Raw genomic sequence first — 9494 nt, 5'->3', positions numbered from 1 at the left:
TTTCTTTCGATTACTGTAATTTCATTTCATTTACAGAGAGGTAATTTTGTTCTACACAACGAATCCAATCGCCGTCTGAAAGAACAACCACAATGTGCAGCGGTCAGTAAAAGCAATACAAACTCGGCCTTAGAATCAAAATGGGAATAAACCGAAAACTAGTTACATACAAATAACGTGCATTCCACATCAGTAAAAAGTTAAACACGTGAACGCTCTAAACGAAACTATCTTCGAGTTTATTTTGAAAGAAATTATTGCTAAATTAAAATCTCTATTTATGCTTTGAAAGATCTTTGAAGATTCTACAACATTTTTAAATCATATGGTCGGGAGATGAAATATTCTGAATAAGTGATGATCTCTGAGTTTTTGTTTGTGGGAATCTAATTTGTCAGATTTGCAAATATCGTTATTCATCGATCAGCAGAAAATCATCTGTTCTGAGTCCATTTTACCGAATAGCGTAATAAAATCCTTTTCTGAGTGAACATTTTTAAACTGTAATTTGCAAAAAAAATGAAGGATTCTAATTACAATTATAAAATATAATATTGACCCATGATAACGGGGGGTTTAAAATTTGAAATGAACTGATATTATCATTTCTATCATATTATGAGTTGAAGATTATGGGGAACTCAAAACCACTGCTAGGAATCTGTTTTAAACAAAAAAAGCTTCCCGTATTATATTTTTTTACAAATGTTAGCATCAAATTTTACATTTTTCCACACATCATTTCGTTATTTTTTGAGATATAATTTTTTTAAAGTCTCTGCTAATGTTTTGTGACAAAATATAGGTATTAGCGTGTAATTCGACCTATAAATACCAAGCAATATATGACTAATTTTTGCACTGCTATTTCTAGTAGTTAGTAAACAAAATACAATAATATATAAAAAATACAAATAGCAACTTTATAACAACATTTTGAATTTTTTTTTTTTGTGGAATAATATTAGGAAATAAATCAGTGAAGAGGCATTTTTGAGGACGCTTCTTAAAAATCATGAAAAATCAAAGCAGCATAGATAGAGTAGAAGTTTCTCTAGACCCCAACGTTTCTGTTTGATTTTTTTTAAATTTTTGGTGGTTCAAACAAAAGTACGATTTTTCACGATTTTGGTGCTGAAAAATCTCCCCAAAGTAACAAACAACAAAAAGGAAAACGTTAGGGTCTGGTATTTTACATGAAAGTGTGTGGAAAATTTGAAAAAAATGATGCAATAGTTTTTGAATGACGATGGACAGACTTTCAAAATCTGCTTTCAAGAAAAACACGTTGGAAGTTTTTTGTCTATACAATCGAAGAAAATTACTACTCTAGGGATCCTAACATTTTCAAAAAAATCATATTATTTCTATTGTATTTTTTATAATGAAACAAATTTAAGAATGTTTTGTCAAAATGTCAAGTCAATTGAAGCAGAACGCTTGGGTTTGTGCACCGAACTCAAAACATTGTTAATTGCTAGCCACAACATTTTCTCATCTTTCGGGCAATTCTCGGGAAACCTTTTCAAAAATTCCATCGGATTGGCCGCAGTCCACGAATCGATCCATTTTTTTTTTACTTCGTCTTAATTGGAGAAGTACTGGTCAGTCAGTCAGTCATGCTTCATCTAGCTAAAAAATAGTAATCGTAAGGAGCAATGTTCAACCTATACGGCCTGAGGGGTAGGACTTCACATTTGAGCGATTCTAAGTTTGTTTTATTGGCTCTGCAACATGTGGGCGGGTATTGTCATGTTGAAAAATTACTTTATCCTATCTCAAGACTGTCCCAGAATGTATAGACGCACTTTGATTTCGCTGTAAATAATTCACAAGTGTTAGATATTCAAATTTTATCCGATATACTGATAATATTAGACTACAAAAACAATATTATTGGCGCACCTTCTTGCGAACGTTCCTCATTAAATTCCGTACAGACTTCTTGGCGACATGTTTTGACACTTTTTTCCAATCTTTTTCGAACTGTTGAATGGTTCGGCTGCCGAGACATGTTTCCTAAGATGTGCCTTCGTTAATGCCCAAAATTCCTCAATTCGTCGAAATTGTGGGCAATTTGGTGCATTCATGTTTTTGGGACGACCATTCTACCGTTGATTTCGAGTAGTGGCAAGAAGCAAGATCTAGCCAAAAGACAACAGGATCCTTGCGGCTACGAATCATGGATAGAAGTCGTTTTTGTAAACATTCCTTGATGTATATTCCGCTGTTCATTGAAGCAGTGGTGATGAAGGGTTTCGAAATCTTACCGCAGCTACAAATTGCTTGCCAGACCATAGCTTTCTTATCAAATTTTTCGACTTCAATCGATGTCTCCGACTGGTGGAACACTTGCCCTTCTCGCACCGTATATTATTGTGGTCTCGGCAAGGATTTGTAATCGAGTTTTGTGTAGGTTTCGTCGTCCATGATTATGAAATTCAAATTCCAGCAAGAATCGTATTGTACAGCTTTCAAACCCTCGGCCTGATCGATGCTTCTAGTTTCGGACTACGTTTTAGGTGTTTCTGCTTCTTATAGGTTCGAAAATTCAAACGTTCTTTAGCACGAAGAACATTTGACTTCAAAGTGCCCACTTTTTGGCCATATTCCGAACTGAAACCTCCTTCTTTTGCTCGAACGTCTTCAGTATACGTTTATTCAACTGAGGGTTAGCAGGACCTTTTTTTTTCGACCCGTTTTCGGCTTATTATCAAAGGTGTTATCCTCACCGAACTTACTGATTGCATTTCGCACGGCTTTTCCACTTACTCCTTCCATTTTTGCTATCTTTCTCAGTGACAGTCCGCGTTCTGTGCACCATTTGTACACAATTTTTCGACTTTTTCTGCTGAAAGTCCACGCATTTCGAAACAAACTAATGAAAACGAATAAACAACTGTACAAGTGGTTGAAGAAGAGTGTAAACAACAGGACGCAGCCATAAAAATTTACAGATTCTGAACCATTGCGAAATGGCAGCGGTTTTTGGTTGCGTCCATACTTTCTGGGACAGTCTGCATCTGTGTACTATGATCGTTTTTCTTGCAATGCTCAGCTCAAATGCATCAATTATCATTGGTGAATTTCTACCGAGATCTTTTCACTCGATTCCAGTAGCTCATCCCAACTAACCAAAAGTTCGAATAAAGGGAACTGATTTGACTTAAGCAACTCTCAAAGTCTACCAATAGCATTCTGAGCAGTTCATTTTTTATGTAATTATCCACACTTGAAAGTGCCCGCGACACAACTGAACGAACTTCTAAGCTGCTTCTAGAATACATTGTTCAGTTTCTATGCAGCGAAAAAGTTCACAAGGAACTTGTTCTGTACTTTCAAGTTGCCAAAAGTACCAGGCGTACTCTTAAGCAGCGAGAAAGTTCACGCGGAACTAATTCTGTACTCCGAACTGTCAAAAATTGCCACGTGTTAGGGCAGCTGTTGGCTTCAATTCATGCTGCACCCAATTAATTACCATTCGGATTATTATTTTTGCTGTTACACGTTGGCAAATGGATGGCTGTGTAGCTTCGACTTATTTTACAAGTTCTTCTGACGTTTGTGACGGGTCTTGATGGAATAATTTCTCCAATTCTTCTTTTTCAAACTCTAAGCCGGAGCGCCGCTCGTTCGTTGTTTTTCAAATCAAAATTGCCACGTCTGAACCGTACAAACAACTTCTGACACGATCGTTTAGCTAGAGCATACTCACCATACGTTTCCACCAAAATACGATGACTTTCGGTTGCGGTTTTCTTTATATTGAAATAACTCCCTGCAAAAAAACTTTATTCGCATCAAAACTCGTAGATTGCATAGTGTTGCTGTATTGTTGCTTACGCTTCAGAAAAATGATGCATAATGGATGGATTTTTTCGAATGCAAACTCATTATCAAAATTGTCTGTCATTTTTCGATATTTGGAACAAAACTCGTCGTACTAAAAATAAGTACGTAGTGGTATAAAACGTTGCCTGTTGTAGATTGAATATTGTTGACAATATTTGTAAGCAGCACAACTATCTTAAATATTGTTCAGAACTTCAATATTTGGAGCCATCTAGTATAGAATTGGAAACTTACAAAAAAGATTAAATGTTCGTATGTAAGAGCAGTTACTTGCAAAGCATCATGTATCGAATGACGAATATTTAAAAAAAATATTTTCGTTCACTTGAGATACGTTAAGTTGATTATTATAAGTGTAGGTTTCATTCACTTCAGTGAATGTCACGAAAACCACACTTTTCTCGCTTCTGTTTTACAAAATTCCTTCAATCGACCGAAAACATAAATAATAATGCTGGTCTCTTTGTAGAGGAATCCATTATTTTCCTGTGGCAAAATTCACACAAACTGTGAACATTTTCAACTTTATTCATACTGAGCAGAGAATACTTGTTTTACAGCTCTATTATCCCGTAGCTCCATTCCATTATAATTGAAAAGAAAAGCAAGAGCGAAAAAGTGGAATTCGGTTCAACTGCTTTCCATCACCAAGCAGTAACGACCGGAAGCAGTCACTTTCGCGAGGGATAAGCCAGCTGAAACCCGTATTTCTTTCACCTAACAATAACAATAACAACAACAACATCTCGGGACTCCCGCCCTGTTTCAGGTGCATGGCTGCAGTTGACGAATGGTTCGGATAGCGCACACAAATTGTTTCCTTCCATTGGATTTGGTCGATCTGCCGAACAGCAGCCGAATGCACAGAACCAAAGTGTAGGTGTATAAATAAAGGATTCTGTGCAAACTAACTTTTTACTCGACCTTCGTTTAATAGTTGCCGTTTTGCCACGGATATGAGGTTGGGTTGCTGGGGAATAGGAAGTTGGACGCTATAAACACGGACTTTGCACCGACACTGCCAACTACTAACTGGCGCTAAAGGGATCTGGAATGAGCAGTGCGAATGGTCGAATGGTTCGCCTTCGGTCCGACAGGAAACTAACAATAAAATTTACTTTTCAAAACAGCATTTAGCTCGATGAGAGTCACGGGTAGGGTTTCAGCTTTTGGGGTGAAAGTTGTAGTTGCTAGTAATTCGTGTTGATGGCATCAACTTGCTATTGTAGGAACGCAACTATTTTCTCGTTCGAATAAATATTGAAAACGATTGAGCTTCGACGGAATCCAAATTGTGATCACCAACTTTCGAAATGTTGATACATTACTTCCCAGAGCCATTGGTATTCTGTTTTAGAGATCAAAAAACACAGTTTCATTCACTATTTACCGTCTGGTTCGTCCAGCAGACCATGAAGCGGGTCGAACTTCATGTCTTCAAGGTAATGAAAGAGTCTAACCGAATCATTAAAACAGAATACGATGGCCGAATGCCGTGCCGAGAAGCTGTACCGCGAGTGCTAGGTGCAGCCGAAATGCATTGAATTGACGACCCGTTGTACATTGAATCCCTGGCCTGGAGTTTTTAGTCCCAGCCGGCTGTTCCAGATGAAAAAAGTCGACAAATTTAGCAAGAAATACTTGGTTTGGCGGACATTCTGTAGGCGCAGCAACTTCTGGATTAACCGAAATCGTGTCGAAAAAAAAGGTCCTGCTAACCCTCAGTTGGATAGACGTATACTGAAGGCGTTCGAGCAAAATAAGGAGGTTTTAGTTCGGGATGTGGCCAAAAAAGTGGGCACTTCGAGGTCAAATGTTCTTCGTGCTAAAGAACGTTTGAATTTTCGAACCTATAAAAAGCAGAAACACCTAAAACGTAGTCCGAAACAAGAAGCATCGATCAGGCCGAGGGTTCGAAAGCTGTACAATACGATTCTTGCTGGAAATTTGAACTACATAATCATGGACGACGAAACCTACGTGAAACTCGACTACAAATCCTTGCCGGGACCACAATATTATAGGGTGCGAGAAGGGCAAGTGTTAAGCCAGTCCGAGACATCGATTGAAGTCGAAAAATTTGCTAAGAAAGCTATGGTCTGGCAAGCAATTTGTAGCTGCGGTAAGATTTCGAAAACCTTCATCATCATCATGCTTCAATGAACAGTGAAATATACATCAAGGAATGTTTACAAAAACGACTTCTACCCATGATTCAAAGCCACAAGGGTCCTGTTGTCTTCTGGGCAGATCTTGCTTCTTGCCACTACTCAAAATCAACGGTAGAATGGTATACTACCAAAAATGTCACTTTCGTCCCAAAAGACATGAATCCACCAAATTGCCCACAACTTCGACCAATTGATGAATTTTGGGCATTAACGAAGGCACATCTTTGGAAACATGTCTCGGCAGCCGAAACCATTCAACAGTTCGAAAAAGATCGGAAAAAAGTGTCAAAACTTGTCGCCAAGAAGTCTGTACGGAATTTAATGAAAAAAGTTCGCAAGAAGGTGCGCCAGCTAGTGTACAATGGCTAAGTAGCAAATGTTGAGAATAATATTTTGTTGTTGTTGTCTAATATTATCAGTATATCGAATAAAATTTTAATATCTAACACTTGTGAATTATTTACAGCGAAATCAAAGTGCGTCCATACTTTCTGGGACAGTCTTTATTACATTTCTTTGCGTTCACTGTCATGTTATTTCTGTAACACATGTCTAAGACCTTCTAAATATTCATATTGCACAACAATATTGTCTGGTGACCTGTGATGGTGTGATTATTTTCTGATTCCTAATTTAAATGACAACAACTCACTGCTTAGAGTAGCACAACCGATTCGTGGAGAACGGAAAACATCATCTAAATTTATAGGTTATATTAGTAGATGGTCATACAAATTTATTTTGGCTATATTGGTTTCAGATTCAGGTTCCGGAAGTAGTGATCTGAAATTCCAAAACGAAGCTCACATAAATTTCTCAGAGATAAATTACCGTTTGAGCATAGATAATAGTACGAGGAAGCCAAATCAGGTGAACGAGGGTACTTGAAACCTAAAGCGTTGATTTTAACCATTGTAGCGATGCTCATGTGTTTCATGTTAGGCCATTTCACAGCAATTTCGGTCTTCAATCGCTTCATTAATGCACGCTAGTACTGGCTTTTTTCTTTTTGTGGTAGTTCTCCAAAAGTATACTATGCCGATCTCAGAAAACCGACTTTATGATCTTTCCGTCCCATTGAGACGTCCTTCGTGGCACTCGTGCCACTTCGGAACACTCGTGCTGACTTTAGTCTAATTATTCTGTTCCCTGACGTAGAACAATGGATTCAGCTAAACATGTACTCGAAGTACGCTTGCGTTCGTCTTTCTAGTCCTAAATAAGTATGTGCGGGATCCAGTGGCAGGATATCTTTCTCATCTTGCTTAACTAAGGCATGCTCGTGCACTTTCTCTTTTCGGTTGTTCAGTACAATTTTATTATTATTATTATTATTGTCATTTATATTACCCGGGCTTCATCCTCTATTTTATATGGTTTTGACTCTGCCACTGCGTGCTTTATCGGCAGTGAAATTTTGATCTCCAGGATCAACAGCACCATAATACTTTACAAACTTTTTGTCGTGAATACAACTTACTTTACTATGGGGAGCCTTTCCAAAAATTAGTTATATTGAAGGATGGGCAGAACTTAATCGTGAATATCTCGACTTGTTTTAACGGCAGCAACATAATTCTTTCACTATTTCATCAAAAATATGTTCAGGAATTTAGGATAATATTTTGAACAGTGTGAGATAAACACAAACAACTCAAAAATTCCGGCGAACAACCGCAACTTGGTTAAAGCCGGGTATAAATAAACGATATAAAAAAAAAAATTAAAAATTAAGTTTTCTCAAAATTTGAAAATAACGCGAAAAACTCTTTATTTTCGCTTGGGTTTTTCGCGCAAGGACGACGATTTTGAGGTAGTCAGGCACATATCTTTAATTGAACGTTATGAAAGGGGACACGTGGTCGAAAATCGATAATTTCTTTATGCGTTGGATCGAAGCAGTCGTCAGGGCGAGAAGACGCATTCAAACAGCGGCATCGGAGAGCGCACCTTCTGCGTGGTTAAAAACCTCAAACGCTCCGGTCGTAGTTCTCATTTGCCTTCCGGTCAAGGCGAGAAGACGCATTAAACCAGTTTCGCATCATTTGGCACTGCGAGCGGATGTGTTGCGGTTTGTACGCAAAGCTAGTTTCAACTCAAACAAGGGTCGTCATATGGTGAGATAACTAAGTCCTCACAAGTCCATATCTCATGCATCCCCGAGCGTCTATGATGACATTTGGTCAATAGAACGGCGTCGACTGGGTGCTATAGCCTTCTATTTTATGTTATTATATACTATGTTGTATGGTATTATACTTCATTACATTATATCATATTATATTGTATTATATTTTATTATATTATATTGTATTCTTTTATATTATGTTATATTGTATTGCATTATGTTGTATTATATTATATTATATTATATTATAGGGTTTATTATGAGTAGTGCTACGTACCTTGTTTTCCTTATAATTTATCATTTTTAAGGTAAACTTTTAACTAACTATCAAGGTCGTCACAAGGTGAGCTTGGTCCTCACTGAGGATGAGAAATGACATATAAATTCAAGTAATATAATATCATAGCATATCGCAACATATCATTTTATTCATTTTATTATTTATTATATATTTCATTGTATTATATTATATTGTTTTTTTATTATTATTTTCATTATTATATTTATTGTTATTATTGTTAATTTGTCATCAATAATAATAACATATATTATTTTTATAGATGTGGATATTATTATTCTTATTAGAAGAGAAATATTCTACTTCCTGCAGTATTGCGAAGACAGAAGAGCATAACTGACACTATACATTAACTGTTGTTTTATATATTATTTATAATATGTTATATTATATTGTATAACATTGTATTATTAAAATATTATTAATAAAATGTATATTATATATTTGTAATCTATTGTATCATTTTATGTTATATTAATTTCATTACACTGTTTCATTGTATTTATCAATATAAAACATTTTGCACGGGGGCGTAAAGGGTAGGGAGCATCAGGGCATCGGACGAATTGATGACTGGACGAGGGATTGTGGATAGCCAGCCCAAGTCACTTGAAGGAAACTTGTTTCCTTCTGAAGGTTTGAAATGAGTCTGACGCGCCCTTCTCAAACAAACCATCAGGCGGGTTCAAGCATGTATAGCGATATGCTTCATCCATGCACTGGATATTATGGTTGGAAGAGCATCTTTTATTCCCGCGGAATACGAGTAAGTGACTCTACTTACGTATCCGCCCAACCCCTTTTGTTCGCTTTTCGGTAACAGCTATAGTAAGAAGGTGAATGGATGAGTCATATCGGGGCTACTGTAAGTCTACCCGCATCCACTGGCAAGTCCTTGAACTGATGGTGGCTTCACTTCACATCACATCACAAAGCTAGTTTCAACTCAAACAAGAGCGATTGCATCATGCAACAGAGCTTCTGGTCGTTTGCATTGGAGAGAAAGAAAATGAGAAGTGGACAACATTATATAAAATCAGCCGTT

The sequence above is a fragment of the Malaya genurostris genome, chromosome 3, assembly GCF_030247185.1.
Source record: "Malaya genurostris strain Urasoe2022 chromosome 3, Malgen_1.1, whole genome shotgun sequence".
NCBI classification, from domain to species: Eukaryota; Metazoa; Arthropoda; class Insecta; order Diptera; family Culicidae; genus Malaya; species Malaya genurostris.
This window is presented reverse-complemented; position numbering follows the sequence as displayed.